Genomic DNA, 27,746 nt, shown 5'->3' on the forward strand with positions numbered 1-27,746 from the left:
TGAGGGTGCAGCTGCAGGCGATCCGGCTTGAAGCGGAGATCCATCTTTGTAAAATCTCTGTGTAATAAATTGATGCACTATCAATTACGACGAGACGAGAGTAGCGAGTAATCGAGGCTTTATTACACAAAGAAGTGTGGCCTCCGACAGCTGCAGCCAAAATGGCGGCCGTTCGGAGAGCGTACACATTTATACTCCGCCTACTGGGCGGAGCCAGCAGGCAGGGATCTACCCCCGTACCTGTAGTACAGGGGCCTTACCGTAATACCCTCATATGCAGTGCAGATCATACAATATAATACAACAGTGGTGACTACCACACTTACTGACCTCTGTGGCTGCCCTCAATTCCTCAAAGAAAGATTTTGGTTTTGAAGAATTTCAGTTGTCTATCATAAAGCTACAGGGCTTTTTATTCAAAAGGAATAGATTCTCGATAATTAAAATATTCACCTTCATCCTTTAAAATCTGAGAAGGTTCATTGGGAAGCAGTTAGGAAAAAGACAAAGAGAAGAGATCACAGAGAAAGACATTCTAACGTGTATGGATGTGCAAATTATTTCCATTAAATCCTGGCAAAAATACAAATACATAATTATAAATACATCAGCAATTGTGTTGCAAACAAAATAGAAACAAGCGTTTCGTTTTTATTCGGTAGAAATTGAACTTTGAGAAAGAAGTGCTTAGTTTCTGATTTTTGGCACTTGACCTTTTTTTAAAGGCGAGCAAGCGACCTGTCTCGGATGACAATGTCAAATTGATCATCATTTCCCTATCTTTAAAAAAAAATAAATTTAGAGGACCCAATTATTATTTTTTTCCAATTAAGGGGCAATTTAGCGTGGCCAATCCACCTAACCTGCACATCTTTGGGTTGTAGGGCTGAAACCCACGCAAACATGGGGAGAATGTAGAAACTTCACAAGGACAGTGACCCAGGGCCGGGATTCGAACCCGGGTCCTCAGCGCCGTAGTCTCATTGCTAACCACTGCGCCACATGTCACCCTATTACCATGTTTGTCTTACCACCTAAGGTTGCTTGGTGAGAGGAACTCCCTACTCTTCCATACTTTGGCACGGTGGCACAGTGGTTAGCACTGCTGCCTCACAATTCCAGGGTCCCGGGTTCAATTCTGGCCTCGGGTGACTGTGTGGAGTTTGCACTTTCTCCCCGTGTGTGCGTGGGTCTCCTCCGGGTGCTCCGGTTTCCTCCCATCGTCCAAAGATGTGCAGGTTAGATGGATTGGCCATGCTAAATTGCCCTTTAGTGTCAAAAAGATTAGGTGGGGTTATCTGAAACATCCAGGAAACACCCAACCTACCTCTTAGGGGGTCCTCAAGCCCCACCTCTTAAGGGCAAGGCACCCCCAGGTGCAAAAGGAAAGCAAAGAAGAATAGCCTGTGACCAATTTGCAAAAAAAAAATCTCTATGCTTGGATCTTGCGAGTAGCAGTAATAGTCATTGGATTATTGCTGGGATTGGAAATTACCCCCCAATTGAAGTTATACCACCTTGCTAGGTACTTCCAGCCTGGCTTTCCCACAAATATGCAATGCTTCATCACTCAGGGAATTGTGTTGCAGAGGAGTAGAGTCAGGATAATTTTGCTTTTCAACGGCACTAATTGCCATATGGTAAGTTTAAAGTTCCACTTTGAACGTTAGTGGATGAATGAACAAATGGGTAGGTGGCTAGCTATGTAGGAGTAGGTGTGTAAGTGGGTGAGGTGGATACCAGTGATAGGTAGGTGGGGAGTTAGGTAGATCGTTTGGGAGGACAGTCAGGCGGTTGTGAGGATTAAACGGCATGAGGATGATGTAGTTGGGTCAGGAGGGGAAATCAAGTGGGTAGGTGTGTTCAGGTCATGGGGCTAGTCAGGCGGCCAGGTCCGGTAGTCGAGAAGTGGGGGTTAGTCAGATCGGGTGGGGGATGCAGTCAGGGCCAGGATGGTGGTCAGGGAGGTAGTTGGGGATTGAGAGTGGGTTGGGGGTTTTAATGTATTTAACATTTCTTGGGTAACTATTCAGTTAAGTACCCCGGAACTGTCCAAAGTTTCCAACTCACACCCAGAGACATTTGCGGAGGGTCTTAGGAAGCAGGGGAATTGCCAATCGCAAGTTGAAACTTTGCAGGCAATTCATGGGGAGGTCAGGACATCAGGACCTCCAGAGGCTCCTGATGCGGATCTTCAGGTGTACGTCCAGCCTATGGCAATCAAGAGACTGGAAGATTTGACCCCCTGTTCCTCAAATGCAGATCCCCAAATGCAGCTCCAACCGACTGGAATTGCATTGCCATCTAATGAAGTAATCACTATCACCACAACTGTGCATCAGTGGTGACGGAGTTTAAAATGGTGGATTGGATGTCAATTAAATGGCTGTTTTGTCCTGGACGTTGTCAAATCTCTTGTGTTAGTGGAGCTGCACTCGTCCAGGCAAGTGGAGAGTATTTCATCACATTCCTGACTTTTGCCTTTTAGATGGTGGACAGAATTTGGGGAGTCAGGAGGTGAGTTTCTTGCCGGAGGATTCCCAATGTCGAACCTGCTCTTGTAGCCGTTGCATTTATTTGCCTGGACCAGTTCAGTTTCTGTAATCAGTAGCCTGATGCATTGAGCCTTTGTGGGGTACAGAGTCAATGCTGAGGCAGCAGTGTGTACCACATACACGCTGCCTTGCAGCAACTCCCCAAGGCTTCATGGACAGCATCTTTTAAACCCGTAACTTCTAACACCTAGAAGGACAAGGACAACAGCTGCTTGGACCATCACCACCTACAGGTTCTCCTCCAAGCCACAGACCATCCTGACTCAGAACTATATCGCTGTTCTTTCACTGTTGCTGGGGCAAACTCCTAGAGCTCCCTTTTTAACAGCACTGTGGGTGTACCTACACCACATGGACTGCAGCAGTTCACCACCAGATTCTCATGAGCAATTAGGGATGGACAACAAATGCTGGCCGAGCCAGTGACACCCAAATCCTATGAAATAATAAATTAAAAAGAATTGGTAATGCTCTCTTTTCTGGTCAAGTTAATTGTTAAGGGACTAGCATACCGTTAGCTGCCATATATTGTGGAAATGTGTCCCAGCGGAGATCGATTCTCTGCAAAAATAAGTTCTTTTTGGTATTTAACCTTATTTTCTGTCTACAAATTCTTCAATATGACCTCAAATGTTACCATTCCTATCCATCTTCATTAAACTATCTACATAAAATCCCATCAAAACAACAGTCTGTAAGTTACAGGAAGTAATAATCAAACTTTACAGTGCTTTGGTCAATTCATACCTTTTGAATTGTTTATTTTAAGGTCATTGTGATAGAAGAAAGACGTTCAGGCATCGGTGGCAGTGTAAACAAGGCTGCTAATCAGTATTGGTTGTCCGGGTGATGAAGAAAGACAGGAGAGACTTGGGCTTTTTTTCCTGAGAAGTGACCTTACAGAGATAAATAAGCTAGTAAATGCTTCTCGAAGAGGTAAATCTGGAAAATTAAATGACGTACATGGATTCATGCAGCCAATTGAATATAAATCAGTTTGCAAGCTACCAATTTGCTCTGCACTGCAAAACCCCTGAACATATTTTGTTAATCAGTGAATTTGGGAATGGCATTGCTTCAGCTCTTGTATAAATTATAAATGAAAATGTTGAAAAGGAATGAAGACTGAGCCCTGAGGTACTCTGTTCGTAACAGAGCTGCAGTCAAACCCACTACCGTTAATAACAATCCTCAGTTTATGTGATTCCAAGCAGCTGGCCCTCCATTGTGCTAACTGATCAGTAATCCTGTGAAATCTATTTTATTCTTATAGATGCCTTTGAGGAACTTGATGAAACATTGTTGGAAACCAAGATAAGCAGCATGCACCAGATTACCTTTATTCACCATTTTGAACGTTTTCTCAAAGAACTCTGTCAAGTTAGTGAGGCAAGACCCGTTGCTTCCTAAAGCCGAGTTATTAACTGCCATACTCTCCAAGTGATCATTTATCACATTGCACAAAACACTTTCCATACGATTGAAGTTGAGCTCACAGCCCTGTAATTTTTCAGGGTCAATTCTTTCCTTTCTTAAATCACGATACATGAACTTCCCTCCAATCCTCTGAAACCAATCTGGACATGAATGAGCTTTTGAATATCTGAATCAGTGAATCACAACAAACTTCTCCCTTTTCTTCAAGCACTTTGAGACAAATGGCATTAAATCCTACAGCACCAGAATTAATTCAGGACTTGCTGAAATCGGTTCTACTGAAACAATATGTGGGAAACATGCGTCTTAATAGTGGGGCTATGGCATCTGCATCGATATTAATGGAACTTTTAATCCATTGTTAAAACAAGGGAGGTTTGCTGTCTGTTCCCTGCAGCCTGGGACTGTTTGTACAATTGGCAGCTACATGTGACATTCTAGTTTCTTACCAAATAAACGTAATGACAAATTGAAAAGTATCGATTCAGTTGAGGTGCTGTGCCATGGGATGATCATGATCTTAAAAAATAACTACAATTCAATTACTGACCGAAGGCTAAGAATCTTTCTAGTCGTGTTATTTATTGTTTTCTATTCAGTTTGAGTAGCACCCATGCAATTCTGTCTTTCATTCCAGCTGACTGGACCTCTATGAAGGCATTCTGTTAAAGTATGTCACAGGCCGATTTCCCAATAGCACTTAGCATCTGATGCCTCCCGGGACTATGTGCCAAAAATGTTCCATTTGCCCTGACAGTAGTAACCATGGTATTCAAGTTGCCAAGAGGGAAAATAAAAAATAGAAGAGAGTAAAATACAACGAAACAGAGGAAGTAAAAGTCAAAAGAAGAATACCGCCAAGAGTCTGGGAAAAGTGATGAAAGCAAGAGAAAGGTAATCAAAAGAAAGGGCACTTCATCATGAAGGTGCAGATTAGTTCACAGGATCAGAGAGGAAAAGCATGTCAACCTCGGAAGTTTGTTGATGTAGAAGTGCTGGATGCAAAAATGAAAGTGATTCACTCACATCAATTTGAATACCTCCCTTTCCTGTGTAAAAATGCATAGGCAGCCTTCCCAACGAATCTACCGACAATTACTTTACTTTTTAAATCATCAATGTCGCTCTTCTCCGTCTCCTGCTCATTCATGCTGGAGTCTGGCTCCATCCGCTTTCCTAACGCAACTAGGTCAATCTTGAATAACCTGCGCCTTCATTGGGTGAGAAAAAGCTTTGAATTAGTTTCAGTCCATCAAATATGAGCCTAATAAGCGGAACGGAAGGTGAGGCATTGCAGGCAGAAAAAAGTGCGTTCAGTAAAATGTTCAAAGTGAGAAGAGCATGGTTGGAAATAAATTAAAAGCAAAGTTAGAACAGTAAAAATCGAACGGAACGGTGGCAAAAGAAAAAACAGTGAGAGCAGTTCTCATGTTAGCATTACAGTAATAAAACTGTTGACATTTGAGAAACTTTGTTACTGTATTGTAAGTGTGTTTTATTGCTGTGATGAATGAACAGAAACGGAAAAAATACTCTTCATCTCAAGGAGTTTGAAATTCTCTAGAGCTGCTGTCATTCTGAGGTTTAAATATTATTCTTGTTACGTGCAATTGTTGGTGCAAAAATGTTGTTTAGACTTTGATTTAGCTGTGCATGTTGAATAGCATGGCAAGACCTTGCTTAAGGCCAGGCCAAATGTCCCTGAAGTCTCTGGGCGTGATTTAATGACCGTGTTGGGCTTAGGCGGGAGAGCGATGAGGCTGTTAAATTGCGGGAGAGGCCAAAATCGAGAACCGCGCCGGGCGCCGATCAGTTTGCGATCTAACCGACCCGCTCCCATTGGCTAAATCGGAATCCACCGTAGCGTGGCAAGAAACCAATAATTACCACTTAAGCCCCATCTCCATACAAGTAACGGGAGCGACCCACCATCTATCTGCCTCACCTGCAAGTGGTCAAGCAGTGGCCGATTAGGATTCCTTTTTCAAAACTTGAAGCTGGCTGAAGGGCTGCAGCGGGGACCCGAGGAGGTGAATAACAATCTTCGCTCACAAACAAAGAGTCTGGTGGTGCTGGGGTTGCTGCCCCAGTGCTCGGGGCGGGGAGTTAGGGGGGGGGGGGGGGTTGCAATCTGAAGGCTACAGCGAATTAGAAATTCACAATTTGAGTTAAATGAGAACTTTACACATTCCAAATGGTTTCCCGTGTGTGGGCAGGTCATGTAGCATGTTGGAGTTATTGCCCAGCATCTCAATCAGACCATGATGCCTGGAAGGACACTGTGCCTGAACAGTGTCTGCAGGAGGCAGGGTATTGCATGGGATGGACGATATCTTGGGCCACACGGAACTTTCCCTAGTGGTGCTGCTGGCAGACCAGGTGACCAGACGCTGACAGAGGCTCGAGGCAGCGGCCCATGTGCAGGGCTCCGCCCCACACCCTGAGGACCCGATCGCCCATCAGGCCAGGGAGGAAACCGGAGGGGGAAGCCCGCGACGGCCCAAGGTGTACAAGCGTTGCTGCTCTTTGGAGCAGATGATAGACAACGGGTGCTGCAGGAGGTTCGGCCTCAACAAGGGGCGGTGCGGCACTTGTGCCATGTCCTTGTGGACTTGGCACTATGTGGAGGAGGAGGATACCCATTTCTGGTGGCCATCAAGGTCACTGGAGCCCTGAACGTCTGCGTCTCAGGATCATTCCAGGGCTCGAGCGGGGATTTGTGCAGCATCTCATAAGCTACAGTCCACAAGTGCATCCATGAAATCACGGATGCCCTGTTTTCCCGGGCAGCAAACTATATAAACTTTGACATGGACCAAGCCCAACAAGATGCCCGGGCAGAAGGATTCTCCACCATTGATGGTATGCCCCAGATCTAGGGGTCAATAGGTGGCACGCATGTCACCTTGCACGCACCGGGCCCTCTGGGAATGCTCTACATCAACATAAATCCCTGAATGTTGCCACCCACGTTGAGGGCGTTGTTAAGAAGGCATACGGTGTGTTAGCTTTTATTGGTAGAGGGATTGAGTTTCGGAGCCATGAGGTCATGTTGCAGCTGTACAAAACTCTGGTGCGGCTGCATTTGGAGTATTGCGTGCAATTCTGGTCGCCGCATTATAGGAAGGATGTGGAAGCATTGGAAAGGGTGCAGAGGAGATTTACCAGAATGTTGCCTGGTATGGAGGGAAGATCTTATGAGGAAAGGCTTTGGGACTTGAGGCTGTTTTCGTTAGAGAGAAGAAGGTGACTTAATTGAGGCATATAAGATGATCAGAGGATTAGATAGGGTGGACAGTGAGAGCCTTTTTCCTCGGATGGTGATGGCTAGCACGAGGTGACATAGCTTTAAATTGAGGGGAGCTAGACATAGGTCAGATGTCAGAGGTAGGTTCTTTACTCAGAGAGTAGTAGGGGTGTGGAGTGCCCTGTCTGCAACAGTAGTGGACTCGCCCTGGTGGGCATCCTGTGGGGGCTTTGCAGCCAGAGGGCCCCAGCGCACTTGCTGGGGTCACACGCCCCGTCGTGCGCACTGTACCGGGTGCTTACTGTGAGATATGCCATTGTCAGGGAGGTGGCTCTCCGGGGAGCTGGTGGCCACCATCAGCACTCTGTCGGATAACTCAGGGTTGACATCTGGCCAGTGTCCATAGGGCTCTGAGCTCACCTTGGGACGGAGGAGCAGCTGCATCAAGCCGCGGCTGCCACTGCGTCATTTGCCAGCCCTGGTGGCGCCCCAATGTCTGCAGCATTGCGTCGGTGCCCTCGGTGATGCTCCTCAGTGACTGGGACATGCTCTGGAGTGCCCCGGCAATTCCCACCTGTGATTGGGACACATCCTTCAGTGATCGGGACATTCTCTGCAGCGCCTCGGCAATGCCCACCTGGGACTGGGACAAGCTCCGGAGTGCCTCATCAAAGTTCACCTGCTGTTGGGTGATGCCCACCAGCAGCGACTGAGACATGCGATCGAGGCACTCAGCCATGGCCGCCACCAACTGAGCCATGCCTTGGACACCTACACTCATGCTGCCAACATCATACACCAGACTCACCACTGCGGTTGCCACCCTAGCAGAGTTGGCCTTGGTGCCAAGCATTGCCGGTGCCATCTCCTGTGCCCGTAGACTCTGGGACTTCGGACCTGCGGGCGTGTTGCTGATATCCCCCTCTGAATCTCACGGCCACATCCTATCGTCTGCGTCAGCTCCGGGTAAATCTTTTCCAGAGGCTTAGTGTCTGACTGGGACCCAGCTGGGTCCGGGAATCCAGCAGATCTCTGACTGTTGTCTTGCCTGGGTGTTCCTGCCTTATGTGTATCAGCAGCTGTGGTGCTCACCGGAATGTGACCAGAAGCCTGACCACTACTATCACTCACCGAGATGTGGATCTCTGCGCTGGTGGAGGGTGGGGGTGACAGCTGTACGGTGATAACAGTGGAATTCGCGAAGCTCTCCTCTGAGGAGGCGGTTCTTGGGAGGTGGGGAGCTCTGAAGTGTTCGATGGGAGGCTGAGGGGGGGTTCACGCTGGATGGGCTGGCACTGTCGGCTGCAGGTCCTGTGGGAGAATGGACATGTGGTCAGTTAGAGGGATGGGTCAGTCTACATGGCATTAACAAATCCCGTTTGAAAGTTCACCTGGGTGGGGGCTGGTGGATCCACACCTCTGCGCCGTGCGCCAATCCCTACGGTGGTGACTGCTCGGTCCTTCCTCCCCCCCCCCCCCCCCCCCCCCGCGACCTCCACGGCCCGTTCCTCATAGGGGGTGAGGACTCTGATGTTCGGCACCTCGCCTCCCCTTTGGGCCCTCTCCCATTGGTTGCGGGCCAACTTCCCCTGTTGGGACACAGATGGGGCACCGTTAGCCGCACGCATTGTTAATCGCAGGGGGGCGGTGCTCTGGGGTTCAGGGAGGGGGCTCAGGAGAGATGGGTTGTATTGGGGTGGATGGGGTGGATTGGGGGGGATGGGGAGTATGGGGGGGATGGGAAGTATGGGGGGATGATGGGGAGTCGTGGGGGAATGGGGATTATGGGGGGTATGATGGGGAGTTTGGGGGGTTATAATGGGGATTATAGGGAGGATGGGGAGTATGTGGAGGTGATGGGGAGTCTGGAGGGATGATAGGATGTATGGGGGGAAATGGGGTATATGGGGGGATAGGGTATATGGGGGTAAATGGAGAACGTGGGGGGGGGAGTATTGGGAGGAGAGTATGTGGGGGGAAGGGGGTCTGGAGCAAATTCTCCTGAGCTGCCCGGTGTCAGTGACCTTGTAGCATTGGGTGCCGGTCCCCCTTGTCACCATCCCCGAGCTGATTGCTGCTGCCCCTTCCTCCCAGGCAGCAGTGGCTGCCCTGTGTCTGATCCTCCTTAACCCTCAGGGGAACAGCTCATCTCTCTGGCCTCTACCACTCCCAGTAGTCTGCCCTGGTTGGCATTGCCGAATCGTGGGGCTGGTCATCTCAGCGGCGTGGCTGTTAGCTGTGTGGGGTTTTCTGGTTTAAGTGCTTCTCCCCCTTGTTAGCAGGGGGCTGGTGAGCGCAGTCCCCAAGAATCAGCCAGCGGGACCATGACATACAGCGAGAAGCCAGTGGGGCCTCATTAAGTAGACCAATTAATGTTTTATAGCAGTGAAGGCCTCACCAGGCCGAGAGTCGGGAAGCTCCCGGCAGTTCCCACTCGCTTTTACACTTTGAAACTTTTCTGTTCAATCGCACCCACTATCTTTATTCCCTGACGCTGTCTTGCTCAAAACTGCTTCACGGAAGGTTAATGAAGCACAGGAATTCACCCCCTTCTCTTCACACTGAGAAAATAATCCAAATTTTAGTATGACGCACAGATCCCCATAATGGGCCTATCATTAGGATCCATGACATTCCTGCTGGCCTCCTGATCTTCCCTGCTAGAATGCTGATTGTCAATAAGGGATGTGCGAAGAGGAGCAATATTATTTCTTGGATTACTGTCACGAGAAGGCAAAAAATATGATGCCTTTGAAAGACTGCAATGAGTTAAAGGGTAGCAACTTTTTTTGAACAGCTGGAAACACAAGTGGCAGAATGTCTGAAAGAGGAGGAGCCTCACCAGGGGGATATGGGATACAAGTAGTCTGGAAAGGGCTCCTAGATGCTCCACATATGTGGATGCTTTGCAGGTTAAAGCAAAGGCGAAAATACATGACAATTGAGCACTGAGGCTGTACAATGGAGATTGCAGAAGCAATTATACTCACCCCAAGAACTACCGCAGTGCAGGAAGAAGTATCATATTTTCTCAAGGGTGGCCAAGGTCAGTCAATGCTCTGGTACCAAACTATTCTGTGACAACAATATTGCACTTATTCACCTCATTATCTCTCCTGCTGTTTCTGTCTTGCCATCTGGAAAAAACATTTCTGCAAAGACTAACGTCTGGAAAAGTTAAAGCAAAGGATTCAGGTTTAACCCCCTCCTCCCACCCCCCCCCCCCCCCCCCCCGCCACCTCCCAATCATTGAGAATGGTGTGTGGAAAGGTTTAACGTTAGGCTACTACATCCCTGATGATTGCACCTTCAACAGCTTTGAGGTTGTCTGTGGCTGCCACGGGCAGGTGAGGACCAAATCAGCAGCTGTCTCAGTGGCGCAATCGGTTAGCGCGTTCGGTTGTTAACCTCAAGGCTGGTGGTTCGATCCCACACAGGGACAAAGTGATTTTTATGGGCGGCGCGGTAACACAGTGGTTAGCACTTTTGCTTCACAGCGCCAGGGTCCCAGGTTCGATTCCCGTTTGGGTCATCGTCCGTGCGGAGTCTGCACGTTCTTCCTGTGACTGGGTGGGTTTCCTCCGGGTGTTCCGGTTTCCTCCCACAAGTCCCGAAGGATGTGCTTGTTAGGTGAATTGGACATTCTGAATTCTCCCTCTGTGCACCCGAACGGGCGCCGGAATGTGGCGGATTTTCACAGTAACTTCATTGCAGTGTTAATATAAGCTTACTTGTGACAATAATAAAGATTATTATTCTGAATCTAAAATTAAAATTTTCAGTCTGGTGATGTCATGGGTGCTACAATGAGATTTCCACGAAGGCTGAAGGGGAGGCGTGCTCAATGTAAACGTTGCTAGAGAATCCTGTTGGGTTACAGGGGATGACCAGAAAAGACCAAGGTGAGTACAATTGGTGATTGTTCAGAGGAACAGGAAGAAATCCTTGTGGTTCTCTTGCTCTCCCTCCCTCTTTCCACCCTGCCATCTGTTTGGGGAAACCTCCTCCCAGCACTTTCCTTATACGTATGCTGCCCGTCTAAACTAAAATCTTCTACACTTCCTGGGTCCGTATCCCTCTATTCCCATCCTATTCATGTATTTGTCAAGATGCCCCTTAAATGTCACTATTGTCCCTGATTCCACCACCTCCTCCGGTAGAGAATTCCAGGCACCCACTATCCTCTGTGTAACAAACTTGCCTCGTACATCTACTCTAAACCTTGCCCCTCTCACCTTAAACCTATGCCCCCTAGTTTAGCACACTGGGCTAAATCGCTGGCTTTTAAAGCAGACCAAGGCAGGTCAGCAACACGGTTCAATTCCCATACTAGCCTCGCCGAACAGGTGCTGGAATGTGGCGACTAGGGGCTTTTCACAGTAACTTCATTTGAAGCCTACTTGTGTCAATAAGCGATTTTCATTTTTCATTTTCAATTGACCCCTCTACCCTGGGAAAAAGCCTCTGACTATCCACTTTTTCTATGCCCCTCATAATTTTGTAGACCTCTATCAGGTCGCCCCTCAACCTCCGTCGTTCCAGTGAGAACAAATCGAGTAACTTCATTGAAGCCTTCTTGTAACAATAAGTAATTATTATTATTATTATTATTATGTATCTTCAGCTGTCAGAGATTCTGTTTAATAAGGAAAGGGAAGATCAAAAAAATGTTCAGTGTCACATTGTTGCACCATCTTGGAATTCACTGTCTTCCTTCCTGCAACATCATTTCTCCCCATGTTCATCATCCTCTTTGGCTCACAGTTAACCTCAATTGTGCTTATGCAATGAAAATTCACCACCATCTGCACATGCGTGCTGATCCCCTGCTGTTCTTTCAATCTGTGAGTGCAATCCATAATTAATGATAACCTAATTATGTTTTTGTTCAAAATATATTTTAGCAATGTTACAGTCATTAACTTCCACCAAGATTGAGATACAAGACTTTTCTAAGCTTTGAGGTGAACTGAAGAATAATCGCAAAGGATATTTGGCAAAATATTTGAGTCCTACATATAATGGAGGGACTCAGAGCAAGGTGAATTATAAGGGTTGAATATTGTTCATTTAGATGCTTGTAATATGTTGAGAAAATTAGACTAGTTTAAAACTGAGTTACATCAAGTTATGCCTAAGCACAGTGAACCTGGCAGCGGGTCAGCAGAAATGAATTGACCAATCTAAAAGTTATAACTAAGTTTTCTTTAATTGACCTCTCAAAAATTATAAATTAAGAGTGACATTTTTGATACATTTCCTTGTGTGAGTTACAATATTGCAGAGAACTAGATTACATGATTTTTTTTTTTACATGTACACAAAATGCTTGGCAGCAGTAAACTTTGAAACAAGCGATTAAAGCCATTAATCAGTCTTAAAATCATATCAAAGAAAATCCTGAAGCAATTTTCTCTGAAAGAAAATCCCGGGAATGCGTAGTTTCTGAGATTACTGGAGATTGTACTCGACAGATTGAAGACAGCAGAACAGTCTTCTGCATTTCTAACCTTAAACCATTTGTATAATGATGAGATTGACACAATAAAATCAATTTTTAAAAATTAAAATATAATCTGCTCAAGGAAACTTGGGTTGTGATAACAGAGTGGCTTCCCTGTATTTGAATGAAAATTTGTGATCAAAAATTAGTTCAAAATTATTACCCAACCTCCACATAAAGCGATTTTGTATTGTTGTTTCCAGAGTGTACTGTTACAAAATACATGAATATGCATTATTCAAGTACCTAATAATGACATTCTAAAATTCTTCGAATTACATACTTTTAAAGTATTTAGAAAAACAAAGATATGAAGGTCACACATTTTAGTCAGTTCAGTGTACAGAGCTTTAATTTATTAACCCTTTAAGTCCTGATATTATTCAAATCTATCTTGCATCTTGTTCCGATATCTTGTAAAAATTAGACCAAAAGCAACTGAATGGAGGGTAGGGGGGGGGGGGGGAGAGAGTATCTGGAGCGCGTTTAATCTGATTGTGCATGCCTTTTGTATCTAATGGACACAGGTTCCACCTCTAACATATGGGGCAAGATTCTCCGACCCTCCGCCGGGTCGGAGAATCGCCGGGGGCTGGCGTGAATCCCGCCCCCGCCGGTTGCCGAATTCTCCGGCACCGGAGATTCGGCGGGGGCGGGAATCGCGACGCGCCGGTTGGTGGGGCCCCCCGGCGATTCTCTGGCCCGGATGGGCTGAAGTCCTGCTGCTAGAATGCCTGTCCCGCCGGCGTGGATTAAACCACCTCTCTTACCGGCGGGACAAGGCGATCGGGACCCACCGATCCGCGGGCGGGCCTGTGCCGTGGGGGCACTCTTTTCCTTCCGCCTTCACCATGGTCTCCACCATGGCGGAGGCGGAAGAGACTCCCTCCACAGCGCATGCGCGGGGATGCCGTGAGCGGCCGCTGACTCTCCCGTGCATGCGCCACACGGCAATGTCATTCCGCGCCAGCTGGCGGGGCACCAAAGGCCTTTCCCGCCAGCTGGCGGGGCGGAAATCAGTCTGGCGCGGGCCTAGCCCCTCAAGGTGAGGAGCATTCCGCACCTTTGGGGCGGCGCGATGCCGGACTGATTTGCGCCGTTCTTGGCGCCGGTCGGCAGACATCGCGCCGATTACGGAGAATTTCGCCCCATGGTGTCTTGTGGAGGTGATTTCCTTCTCGTTTAATGTTTACCTGTGATTGATGCAGTTATGCAATGAATGGACATGTTAATTTCCTCGGCAATGAACTAACAAGCAGTGGATTGGAATCTACAATGGCAAACAAGATTCTCTGTGCAGTCGCAAATGGTCTTCTGGCCTGGTGAATTTTCAGGCTTGCCCGTAAACCACCAAGAACTGCAGGTTAAAAATACAACTAGTGATGAAGAGGGAGCCTAGAACTATGCATTCAGGATGGAAACACCAGCTATTGGAGAGCAGAATTTAATGGAAGAATTTCTAAGTTAATTTTTGGCAGTTGTGCAGGGAGTCCGGTGAGATCCCCACTGCTATCAAACGACACTAAGGGTGTGATACTCCGTCCACATTACGCTCTCGCTCAAGCAAAATGAGGCCGGTGAATAGCGGGAGAGGCCAAAACGAGAACTGCGGCAGGCACCAAACAGTTTGCGATGCAACCGGCCGTCTCCCGGAGGCAAAATCGGGATCTTGCCATTGCCTGACGAGAAACCAATTATCAACACTTAAGCCCCGTTACCATACAATTAACAGGAGCCAGTCCATATCCAACGGCCTCCCGACATTCAGCGGCTTCCCCAGCAAGTGGTCATACTATTGCCAATTAGTACTCCTTTTGGAAAACGTAAATCTGGTGGAAGGGCTTCTGTGACGAATTGAGGACGTGAGTCGCCATCTGTGCTCACAGACAAAGAGCCTGGGAAGGCTGGGCTTGCCACCCCAGTCCTCGGTGGGGATAGGAGAGCCTCCGCTGGGGGTGGGGAACCCTCCGCAGGGGTGGGCCGCCATGGGAGGTTGGGGGGAGGTGAACTGGGGAGCGGGGCAACCACTCGCTTCACCACCATGCCAACCCCTGGATCGTGTTTGACTATTCCGGTGGTAACCCTTGTCCCTGCCTGTCTGCCCCGCCGAACACCCATAACCCCCACCAACTGCCGAGGCCTCTGGCTGTGTGGCTGAAGGCTGTTGCTAATAGGGAATTGGCAATCATGGTTAAGTGAGCACTTCACACAACCCAAGCAGATTCTCATGAGTGGGCGGGCCATGTAGCATGTGGGAATCATTGCCTAGCATCCCAATCGCACCTTGATGCATGACACTATGCGTGAAAACTGTGGGTGGCAGCATCACACACACAGCAGCCAATATCCAAACACCCAGGGGACACAGCTCCGGGGACATGTCCACGGCTGGAGGGTGGATGGGTACCATGGGGAGCAGGAGATGCCTGGAGAGATGGGCCAAGGGTTCGGAGGTCAGCCCGCATTGCAGAACAAAATGACAGAGGCGTCATGCTGGTTGTGCAGAAAGATTTTTATTGTGTTTGACAATTCCCCACCCTCCTGATGATCCTGCCTCCTCCAATCCCCTCCCCCAATGCCCTCAGTGATCCTCAATGTGCTTTGCCTTCCTGGATCTACCACTACGTCGGTGTGTCCCCAGGATCAGAGGTGGAGGCAGCCAGTGGTCGTCGATGCCCCTGGTGGCTCTGGGGCCAGAGGGCCCCAGCTCACTTGTGGGCAGCACATGCAATGCACAGCTGTGCTGCCCTCTTCCAGGTGCTGGCTGCGAGATGCAGCCTCATCAGAGGGGTGGAACTTGGGGGAGCTGGTGGCCACCGTCGCCACTCCATGGGATGGGTTCAGGTTGGCACTCAGTGCCCCCTCCTCCCGCCCGATGTGCATAGGGCCCTGGTGTTCACCATGATAAGGAGGGGCAGCTGCTTCAAGTCCCGGCTGCCCCTGCATCATCTGGGCCCTGGCAGTTCCCCATGGGTCTGCACTGTTGTGTTATGCTTCTTCATGTAGCATAAGCTGCTTCCTTGATGTATGCTCTGACAGAGGAAGATTCAGACTTGGAGATAGGTTTAACACATTTATTGAACAGTTAACAATTCTCCTACTTGTGTTTGACTCTCCTGCTAATCTTGTTATAGTAACTCAGTCTAACTAACCAGTCTGCTCTCAGCCATGCGGTGGGTGCGATGATTCTGATCTGCCCCTGTCCTTCTCTCTGAGTGTCGCCTGTGGAAAGAGAAAGAGCATGTGTGCCCTGTCCTTTTATATGGGTTGCCCCCTTGTGGTAGTGTCACCTCTGGGTGTCTTAACTGCCCATTGGTCATGTCCTATTCTATGTGTTCATTAGCTGTGTGTCTGCATGTCATGATGTCTCTGGTGCTCCCTCTAGTATTTACTTAGTTGTAGTGTATTTACATTAACCCCTTCTGTATTTACAGTGATGCATATCACCACATCCCCCCTTTTTTCATGTTACATATTTTCTGTACAGTGTTAAAGAAAATTGAACAAAACAGGTAGATAAGTGATGACATGTACAAATCATGATGACAGTGATGATTATACAATACCAAATAATATGTATGAGTCCAAAGTTCATGAATTAATATGGTCGAGTGGCTTAAAACATTTTTTAAATTAGAATTTACAGTGCAGAAGGAGGCCATTCGGCCCATCGAGTCTGCACTGGCTCTTGGAAAGAGCACCCTACCAAGGTCCACACCTCCACCCTATCCCCATAACCCAGTAACCCCACCCAACACTAAGGGTAATTTATCATGGTCAATCCACCTAACCTGCACATCTTTGGACTGTGGGAGGAAACCGGAGCACCCGAAGGAAACCCACGCACACACGGGGAGGATGTGCAGACTCCGCACAGACAGTGACCCAAGCCGGAATCGAACCTGGGCCCCTGGAGCTTTGAAGCAATTGTGCTATCCACAATGCTACCGTGCTACCCCTTGCTTTGTTATAGAAGTGTCGATGTTGATGTTGTCATTTCCTTGTGAACGCTGTCAGTGTCCCTGTGCTTAAGGAGCCAAGAAGTCATCAGGAGGTGTTCAAATGGTCAAATCACTGCGTTGTCCAATTTGGACTCTTTTTTTTTCTATGCTTGTGGTAGCGATGCAGTATGTCATCTGCCTTGAAAGCTGGTTTGCTTGTTCGTAGTGGAGCAAACTCATCTGCCTTGAAAGCTGGTTTGCCTGTTCGTAGTGTAGCAAACTCGAATCGGTGCGATTTGCTGTCATGCCATGGTATGTCTGTACTCTTGCCAGTGTTAGGAGCTGTGCTGTTACATTGTCCTGCATTTGCAGAGTTGTACCATATTGTATCAGTTGTTGTTCCAGTGTTGTTGCTTTTGTCATGCTTGTTGTTGACGTTGGTGCTTTGGTACGCTTCTTGTTGTCTTTGTTGCGGTGTTTGTAGGTTTTGTTGTTGTGTTTGTTGCGCTCAGTGACCACACCAAGTGGAGAATTCGAGTCCTTCACAAAGTTACTTGTGACAGTGTCCTTTGTGGCATCTGCTGTCTCATTGAGCGTGCCGTCTCTGATTCCTCGGCACTCCCTGTCCGGAGTCATGTCCGGTTCACTGGAATCCTCTTCGGCTTGTCGATGCTCCCCGTCTGGAGTCCTTTCTGGTTCACCTGAATCAGCTTTGGTTTCTTGACACTCCCCGCCCGGAGTCATTTCAGGTTCACTTGAATCATCTGAGGCGTCACTTGAATCATCTGAGGTGTCTTGATGCTCCCCGTCCGGAGTGAAAACGTTCAGGAATGCATTTTCTTGTGGAGAGGCTCGAGTGGATGAGGTTTAAATTAACGTGGTGTCACTAGTAACCTCACTTTGATCGTCGAGTGCCTCTGTACATACGAGCTGAAATCTGTCAGTCTCGCTGAGATGTTGCACATCTTGTATGGGAATTGTGAAGCCTTTCTCACTTGTTGCACATACAGTGGGTAGACGTTCAGTGTTTTCGCGTTGATTAGATGAGCTGGGTAGACTGTCAGAGTCTTCTTCTGGTGGCTCAAATAATCTGGGTAGACTGTCATAGTCATCTTGCTGTGCACTTGAGCGTGGCAGACTTGCATCGTCTGCTTCTGGTTGCTCAGATAAGGTTGCTAACCTTCATGGTCTTGTTCATGCAAGGACTGCGCTCTGGAGTCTTGCGTTGCTTCCATTGTGGAGTCTGTCAACGAGTTCACTGTGGAGGCTTGTACCCCTCTCTCTGTGGAGTCTGGCATCGTTCCCTGTGGGGAGTCATGCAGTGGTCTCGCTGTGGAGTCGATCTGTGCGCTCTCAACGGAGCCGTGCAGCGGTCTCGCTGTGGAATCTGTCTGTGTTCTCTGTGTGGAGACGTGCAGTGGTCTCGCTGTGGAGTTTGTCATCACTTTCTGTGCGGAGTCGGGGACTCTTTGTGATGCATGGACCACTCTCTGTGTGGAGTTGGGGACTCTTCGTGGTGCGTGGACCACCCTCTGTGTGGAGTCAGGGACTCTTCGTGGTGCGTGGACCACTCTCTGCGTGGCGTCAGGCCGCTCTCTGTGGGCTTGTACCTCTCTCTGTCTCGTGTCGTCTGTTTTACCGATTTCATCTGTTGTGTTCACCTCGCAGTAGTTTTCAAACTTGGATTGGATTGGATTGGATTTGTTTATTGTCACGTGTACCGAGGTACAGTGAAAAGTATTTTTCTGCGAGCAGCTCAACAGATCATTAAGTACATGGGAAGAAAAGGGAATAAAAGAAAATACAGAATAGGGCAACACAACATATACAATGTAACTACATAAGCACTGGCATCGGATGGAGCATACAGGGTGTACTGTTATAGAGGTCAGTCCATAAGAGGGTCATTTAGGAGTCTGGTGACATTGGGGAAGAAACTGTTTTTGAGTCTGTTTGTGCGTGTTCTCAGACTTCTGTATCTCCTGCCCGATGGAAGAAGTTGGAAGAGTGAGTAAGCCGGGTGGGAGGGATCTTTGATTATGCTGCCCGCTTTCCCCAGGCAGCGGGAGGTGTAGATGGAGTCAATGGATGGGAGGCAGGTTCGTGTGATGGACTGGGCGGTGTTCACGACTCTCTGAAGTTTCTTGCGGTCCTGGACCAAGCAGTTGCCATACCAGGCTGTGATGCAGCCCGATAGGATGCTCTCTATGGTGCATCTGTAAAAGTTGGTAAGGGTTCATGTGGACATGCCGAATTTCCTTAGTTTCCTGAGGATATATAGGCGCTGTTGTGCTTTCTTGGTGGTAGCGTCGACGTGGGTGGACCAGGACAGATTTTTGGAGATGTGCACCCCTAGGAATTTGAAACTGCTAACCATCTCCACCTCGGCCCTATTGATGCTGACAGGGGTGTGTACGGTACTTTGCTTCCTGAAGTCAATGACCAGCTCTTTAGTTTTGCTGGCATTGAGGGAGAGATTGTTGTCGCTGCACCACTCCACTAGGTTCTCTATCTCCCTCCTGTATTGTGACTCGTCGTTGTTCGAGATCCGGCCCACTATGGTCATATCGTCAGCAAACTTGTAGATGGAGTTGGAACCAAGTTTTGCCACGCAGTCGTGTGTGAACAGGGAGTAGATTAGGAGGCTAAGTACGCAGCATTGCGGGGCCCCGGTGTTGACGACTATTGTGGAGGAGGTGTTGTTGTTCATTCTTACTGAGTGTGGTCTGTTGGTCAGAAAATCGAGGATCCAGTTGTAGAGTGGGGAGCCAAGTCCTAGGTTTTGGAGCTTTGATATGAGCTTGGCTGGGATTATGGTGTTGAAGGCAGAGCTGTAGTCAATAAATAGGAGTCTGATGTAGGAGTCCTTGTTTTCGAGATGCTCTAGGGATGAGTGTAGGGCCAGGGAAATGGCGTCTGATGTGGACCGGTTGCAGCGGTATGCGAATTGCAGTGGATCAAGGCGTTCTGGGAGTATGGAGGTGATGCGCTTCATGATCAACCTCTTGAAGCACTTCATTACGACTGAAGTCAGGGCCACTGGACGGTAGTCATTAAGGCACGTTGCGTGGTTCTTCTTTGGTACCGGCATGATGAAGCAGGTGGGGACCTCGGAGTGTAGTAGGGACAGGTTAAACATGTCCGCGAATACCTCTGCCAGCTGATCCGCGCAGGCTCTGAGTGCACGACCAGGGATCCCATCCGGGCCCGTCGCCTTCCGAGGGTTCACTTTCAGGAAGGCCAATCTGACTTCGGAAGCTGTGATGGTGGGTATGGGTGAATTATGGGCTGCTGGGGCACTCGATAGCGGATTGTTGGTTACCTGCTCGAACCGAGCATAGAATGCATTGAGTTCATCGGCGAGGGATGCGCTGCTGCCAGAGATACTGTTCAGCTTCGTTTGTAACCCGTTATGTTGTTTAGTCCTTTGCCACAACTGCCGACAGTCTGTCTGTGACCCTAGCTTGGTTTGATATTCTCTCTTGGCATCTCTGATGGCTTTGCGGAGGTCGTACCTGGATTTCTTCTATAGGTCAGGGTCGGCTATCTTGAATGCCTCAGATCTGTCCTTCAGTAGGGAGTCAATCTCGCGATTGAACCATGGTTTCCGGTTGGGGAACGCACGTACTGCTTTCTTTGGCACGCAGTCGTCCACACATTTGCTGATGAAGCCTGTGACGGTGGTGGCATACTCATTTAAGTTGGTCGCTGAGTTCTTAAATATGGACCAGTCCACTGTCTCTAAGCAGTCACGTAAGAGCTCTTCTGTCTCCTCGGACCAGAACTGCACAACCTTCTTAGCTGGATTATCCCGCTTGAGTTTCTGCTCGTATGCCGGGAGAAGGAGCACCGTCTTATGGTCTGATTTCTCAAAGTGCGGTCGGGGGTGGAACGGTAGGCGCCCTTGATTTTTGAGTAGCAGTGGTCCAGAGTGTTGACACCCCTGGTGGGACAGGAGATGTGCTGGTGGAATTTTGGCAGTACACTCTTGAGCTTGGCCTTGTTGAAGTCTCCGGCCACGATGAACAAGGCCTCTGGGTGTTCTGTTTCGTAGTTGTTTATAACTGTGTACAGTTCGTCCAGCGCCTTCCTCACTTCTGCCTGGGGTGGGATGTAGACTGTTGTGATAATGACTGAAGTGAACTCACATGGAAGATAATATGGGCGGCACTTCACGGTCAGGTATTCCAGGTCTGGGGAGCAGTAGGTCGCCAGAGTCCCCACATCCAAGCACCAGGAGGAGTTGATGAGGAGGCAAACCCCTCCACCCTTCGCTTTGCCTGATGATGCCGTGCGGTCCACCTGGTGAATTGAGAAGCCTTCAGGTTGTATGGCACAGTCCGGTGAGGCTGGGGTGAGGCATGTCTCTGTGAAACAGAGCACACAGGAGTCTCTTACTTTCCTCTGAGAGGTAAGTCTGGCGTTAAGTTCATCCAGCTTGTTTTCGATCGCTTGGACGTTTGCCAGGAGTATGCTGGGGAGAGGGGTCCTGAAACCGCGTTGCTTCAGTCTAACCTGCAGACCACCACGTTTCCCTCGCTTCCTCGGTCGGCGGCTGCTGCTGGATGATCCTGGGATTCGATGGGAGATGTCAGCTCTTGTGGAAGGTAGGTGGTTGCGTCTGGCGGGGTCCAGGGCGCTGGCAGGGACCAGGGCGCTGTTTACGTATCTGGGTTCGCGTCTGGCAGGGTCCCGGGCACTGGTTGAGGTAGAGGGTTTGCTAGGGTCGTATGTTTGCGATCCGGATGGGTCCCGGCGTTCTACGGGCGTGGGAATACCTTGCAGCGCGTTTGGGTCCTCACGCGGGGTCTCTGCCATTTCAGGAGTCCTGGGTCGTGGGCAGGGGCTTTCTCAGGGGGGTTGGGCTGGGTCCCGTGGTCTGTTCCCTCCCTGGGCGCTCCTGGGGTCGGATCTTGAAGTAGGCCCGGTCGGGCCTCCACGTGGATTTTTCTTTCTTCCATCACCAGGTAGGTTGGGTTGTTGGGCGGGCCTCTCTGGTTCGGGTCGCTGGGCGGGTCTCTTGGGGTCACGTTGGGCTGGGTCTTGCCATCAGGGGTCGGCTCGGGAGCTCCGGGGACTGGGCAAGGTGATCCGGGGGCTGGCGTCGGTAGTTAGGCCGGGTTGGGAGCTCTGAGTTCCGGGTTGGGAGCTCCGAGTTCCGGGTCGGCTCCAAATCGAGGTCGGGGCTTCACTTCCGGTTTGGGCCCGAGCTTCATCCAGATCGCGGAGGTCAGGTCGGGTCGGGTCAAAAGGTCTCCAAGGGCCTCGGAGGATGTCCAAGCCTGCAAGAGAAGATAAAAGAGAGAGGTTAGTAATAATGTTAGTTTTAGAATTAATTTTTAAAAGATTAGAACGTGTATTATTTAAGTAAAAAGTGGATCTGTTGGGGAGAGCTCGCAGAGAGTCGCCTCGCACCGGCGCCATCTTGGTGCAGAATGCCAACTTGTCCAGGACTGTCTGGAAGTCTCTCTTGTCTTGCCCTTTGGAGTACCTGAAGAAGTTGAAGATTTCTGTTGCACTTTCACCCGCAATGGTGAATAGAAGCTTTATCTTTTCAGCATCGGCCACGCCATCTAGGTCGGATGCTACCATATGAATTTCAAATTTCTATTTGAATGCACGCCAGTTGGCACTGAGATTGCCATGGTACCTGAGCTGCTGTGGAACCGGAATCTCGAACATCTTGCCTAGGTGCTAGTAGTCACGGATATGTTGAGTTGAACTATATAGATTCAATAGGCACTAACTGGTACCATGTAGTGTTATGCTTCTTCATGTAGCATAAGCTGCTTTCTTGATGTATGCTCTGACGAAGGAAAGTTCAGACTTGGAGATAGGTTTAACACATTTATTGAACAGTTAACAATTCTCCTTCCAGGAGTTCGACTCCTGCTCTAAGCCATGCGGTGGTTGTGATGCTTCTGATCTGCCCCTGTCCTTCTCTCTGAGTGTCGCCTGTGGAAAGAGAAAGAGCATGTGTGCCCTGTCCTTTCATATGGGTTGCCCTCTTGTGGTAGTGTCACTTCTGGGTGTCTTGACTGCCCATTGGTCGTGTCCTATTCTATGTGTTCATTAGCTGTATGTCTGCATGTCATGATGTCTCTGGTGCTCCCTCTAGTGTTTACTTAGTTGTAGTGTATTTACATTAACCCCTTGTGTATTTACAGTGATGCATATCACCACATGCACTATCCGTCAACACCCTCGACGATGCTCCTCAGTGACTGGGGAAAAGTTATATAAAAAGTTGAACCTCGTTCGGTCAGGAATAACTGTGGGTATGGTATCAACGTGTTTCGTCACCCAGACACCTGGGATAATAATCTGGAGACATGAATTAACATCCCACCAAGGCAGGTTGTGAATTGAATTCAGTAAATTAAATATATCTGGAATAACTAGCTTGTAACGGTGACCACAAAACTATCAGAATATTGTAAAAACTCAACTGGTCTCCACTGTCCTTCAGAGAAGAAAGCCTGCTCTCCTTTCCTGGACTGGATACATAGGACTCCAGGGGCGAGATTCTCCGACCCCCCACCGGGTCTGAGAATCACCGGGGGCTGGCGTGAATCCCGCCCCCGCAGGTTGCCGAATTCTCCGGCACCGGAGATTCGGCAGGGGCGGGAATCACGCCGCATCGGTTGGCGGCCCCCCCCGCACCCCCCCCCCCCGCGACTCTCCGGCCCGGATGGGCCAAAGTCCCGCTGCTAGGATGCCTGTCCCGTCGGCGTGGATTGAACCACCTACCTTACCGGCGGGACAAGGCGGCGCGGGCGGGCTCCGGGGTCCTGGGGGGGGGGGGGCGCGGGGCGATTTGGCCCCGGGGGGTGCCCCCACGGTGGCCTGGCCCGCGATCGGGGCCCACCGATCCGCGGGTGGGCCTGTGCCGTGGGGGCACTTTTTTCCTTCCGCCTTCGCCACTGTCTCCACCATGGCGGAGGCGGAAGAGACTCCCTCCACAGCGCATGCGCGGGGATGCCGTGAGCGGCCGCTAACGCTCTCGCGCATGCGCCGCCCGGAGATGTCATTTCCGCGCCAGCTGGCGGGGCAACAAAGGCCGTTTCCGCCAGCTGGCGGGGCGGAAATTAGTCCGACGCGGGCCTAGCCCCTCAAGGTTGGGGCTCGGCCCCTCAAGGTTGGGGCTCGGCCCCCCAAGATGCGGAGGATTCCGCACCTTTGGGGCGGCGTGATGCCCGACTGATTTGCGCCGTTTTTGGCGCCGGTTGGCGGACATCGCGCTGATACTGGAGAATTTTGCCCCGATATGCAATGGCCTAAGACAGCTCACCACCAACTTCTTAATGGCAATTAGGAATGGGCAATAAATGCTTATCAGTCCAATAAAGACCAAATCCTGTAAATAAATAAAAATGAGTTATTAACTTCATACTAAGTTATAATTACAAAATCTCTGGCCCTTGCAAGGAGCCATATGCTTTATATTTTAAGATTTGTGTTCTGATATTTATATTTCTCCCTTATTCCACTGCATATGTCCAAATCTTTGTTTCACTTTCTGTACAATGCTTTAAATGTGATTTTTCACTTCTTGCTTTGCTCTGTTGCTGGATGCACAGATCCCCTGCAGAAGACAAATTCAGACTGATGTTGGAATAAAGGAAGTCTACGCTCTAAAGCCGGCTAAATCTTTGGGGGCAGCCTTTTTATTTTGAGGTCAGCAGCGAGCTTCACTGCTGCCTGCAAAATCCATTAATATAATGATCAGCATTCCTGAAACATTTCTTACCTGCTTTACTTCTCTTGGTACGTATACCTTATTGATATTTGGGTTCTTATGAATGGAGCAATGTAAATGATCAGTTTTTCAACAACATCGCCAATGATTTGGTTGCGTAATGCCTGTGATACTGCACTAATAACCCAGTAGCACAGTGGGCATATAGCTGGCTTGTAAAGCAGACCAAGGCTTGCAGCGCGGGTTCAATTCCCGTACCGGCCTCCCCGAACAGGTGCCGGAATGTGGCAACTAGGGGCTTTTCACAGTAACTTCATTTGAAGCCTACTTGTGACGATAAGCGATTTTCAGATGATGTGAGATAAAATCCAAAAAATAGGTAAGTTATGAACATGAAGTAAATAGAAGGGGTAATTTGTGTGCCAACACCAGGGAAAATAGACATGACAGTTGTGGTTTATTTTGAAAATTCAATTGGTTGGCTAATAAGTCAGCCTGAATTTTGTGTTCCGTGGTGATGGAGCGTCGCTTGCCATTCAGCTTCACTGATTTTGTGGGCTTCGCAGTGGAGAGTTCCATTCTTCTGTTGTCTCTCCTAGTGTGTCAGCCTCCACTCGAGAATTGTGGCCCCTGTGAGCAGGGCAAGAAACAACAAAGATCTTCAACCAAGTGGACTGAATAATCCTCACTGAATAACCTATATATCAACAGGAAATGCACATCAAGTGAAGAAAAGCAGCAAAGAAATATTTCAGGAACACTTATTAGCGAAGCTCACTGTTGACCTCAAAACAAAAAAAGTGGCCCCTAAAGATTTAGCAGGCTGTAGAGCATAGGCTTTCTTTATTCCAATGTCAGATGGAATTTGTCGTCTACAGGGCATCTGGGTGTCCAATCAATCAAATGGCAGAATTCTCTCATATGGCAAAGCAAGGAGTAAAAATCTGTTCTTCTCCCCAAATTACGAACATACACAGTGTCCCTTGGCTTGTTTACCATCCCACCAAGTTTAGGAAACTTTTGGCTTTGGCGGGTTCATAGTCTTCAGCTCATAAGTAATTCTGCTGATGCTACCAGGCATGGTGGCATAGTGGTTAGCACTGCTGCCTCACAACTCTAGGGTCCCAAGTTCGATTCCAGCCTCGGTAACTGTCTATGTGGAACATAAGAACATAAGAACTAGAAGCAGGAGTAGGCCATCTGGCCCCTTGAGCCTGCTCCACCATTCAATGAGATCATGGCTGATCTTTTGTGGACTCAGCTCCACTTTCCGGCCCGAACACCATAACCCTTAATCCCTTTATTCTTCAAAAAACTATCTATCTTTATCTTAAAAACATTTAATGAAGGAGCCTTTACTGCTTCACTGGGCAAGGAATTCCATAGATTCACAACCCTTTGGGTGAAGAAGTTCCTCCTAAACTCAGTCCTAAATCTACTTCCCCTTATTTTGAGGCTATGCCCCGTAGTTCTGCTTTCACCCGCCAGTGGAAACAACCTGCCCGCATCTATCCTATCTGGCACGCACCCTCCCCAAACCCCCCCCTTCCCCGGCACGCACCCTCCCCAAACCCCCCCCCCTCTCTCCCCGGCACGCACCCTCCCCAAACCCCCTCCCCGGTACGCATCCTCCCCAACCCCCCCCCCCCCTCCCCGGCACGCACCCTCCCCAACCCCCCCCCGCCCCCCTGGAGTTTTCACTTTCTCCCCATGTCTGCGTGTGTTTCCTCCGGGTGCTCCGGTTTCCTCCCACAGTCCAAAGATGTGCAGGTAAGGTGGATTGGCCATGAAAAATTGTCCAAAGGTTAGGTGAGGTTACTGGGTTAAGGGGATAGGGTGGAGACGTGAGCTTAAGTAGGTGCAGACTCGATGGGCTGACTGGCCTCCTTCTGCATTGTAAATTTTATGATTGTGCCCTAGTCGTTATATATGTGTGGTCCTATAGTTGAAAAGGAAACGTGCCAATTCCATCTAAATGGAGAATGCGGCTTTTTTCTGCATGCCCCTCTGTACTGCCTGCTCAGCCAAACCGGTTAAAGAAGGGTGGTATGGGGTGGTCCAAATATGTTTCACTCCTCTCGCCTGCATGAACCTTCATCGTCGCTGATGAAAGGTGTGCCATTATGTGTTGGGCATTTTGAAAAACTTGAGGATAGACAATTCCCCCGGGCCTGACGGGATATATCCAAGGATTCTATGGGAAGCAAGAGATGAAATTGCAGAGCCGTTGGCAATGATCTTTTCGTCCTCACTGTCAACAGGGGTGGTACCAGGGGATTGGAGAGTGGCGAATGTCGTGCCCCTGTTCAAAAAAGGGGCCAGGGATAACCCTGGGAATTACAGGCCAGTTAGTCTTACTTCGGTGGTAGGCAAAGTAATGGAAAAGGTACTGAAGGATAGGATTTCTGAGCATCTGGAAAGACACTGCTTGATTAGGGATAGTCAGCACGGATTTGTGAGGGGTAGGTCTTGCCTTACAAGTCTTATTGAATTCTTTGAGGAGGTGACCAAGCATGTGGATGAAGGTAAAGCAATGGATATAGTGTACATGGATTTTAGTAAGGCATTTGATAAGGTTCCCCATGGTAGGCTTATGCAGAAAGTAAGGAGGCATGGGATAGTGGGAAATTTGGCCAGTTGGATAACGAACTGGCTAACCGATAGAAGTCAGAGAGTGGTGGTGGATGGCAAATATTCAGCCTGGATCCCAGTTACCAGTGGCGTACCGCAGGGATCATTCTGGGTCCTCTGCTGTTTGTGATTTTGATTAATGACTTGGATGAGGGAGTTGAAGGGTGGGTCAGTAAATTTGCAGACGATACGAAGATTGGTGGAGTTGTGGATAGTAAGGAGGGCTGTTGTCGGCTGCAAAGAGACATAGATAGGATGCAGAGCTGGGCTGAGAAGTGGCAGATGGAGTTTAACCCTGAAAAGTGTGAGGTTGTCCATTTTGGAAGGACAAATATGAATGCGGAATACAGGGTTAACGGTAGAGTTCTTGGCATTGTGGAGGAGCAGAGAGATCTTGGGGCTATGTTCATACATCTTTGAAAGTTGCCACTCAAGTGGACAGAGCTGTGAAGAAGGCCTATGGTGTGCTCGCGTTCATTAACAGAGGGATTGAATTTAAGAGCCGTGAGGTGATGATGCAGCTGTACAAAACTTTGGTAAGGCCACATTTGGGGTACTGTGTACAGTTCTGGTCGCCTCATTTTAGGAAGGATGTGGAAGCTTTGGAAAAGGTGCAAAGAAGATTTACCAGAATGTTGCCTGGAATGGAGAGTAGGTCTTACGAGGAAAGGTTAAGGGTGTTAGGCCTTTTCTCATTAGTACGGAGAAGGATGAGGGGCGACTTGATAGAGGT

The 27,746-nt window shown here is 49.0% G+C and overlaps 1 long non-coding RNA gene across 1 annotated transcript in view; it reads left to right on the forward strand.

Annotated features, from left to right (window-relative positions):
- The first annotated feature begins 4,768 nt into the window (after window positions 1-4,768).
- Window positions 4,769-27,746, forward strand: part of LOC140385996 (uncharacterized) — a 70,771-nt gene continuing 47,793 nt past the window's right edge. The window contains exons 1-2 of the long non-coding RNA XR_011933517.1: window positions 4,769-4,886; window positions 11,022-11,141. This is a non-coding gene — a long non-coding RNA (uncharacterized lncRNA). The remainder of the gene's footprint in view (window positions 4,887-11,021; window positions 11,142-27,746) is intronic.

The sequence above is a fragment of the Scyliorhinus torazame genome, chromosome 11 (assembly GCF_047496885.1).
Source record: "Scyliorhinus torazame isolate Kashiwa2021f chromosome 11, sScyTor2.1, whole genome shotgun sequence".
NCBI lineage: Eukaryota > Metazoa > Chordata > Chondrichthyes > Carcharhiniformes > Scyliorhinidae > Scyliorhinus > Scyliorhinus torazame.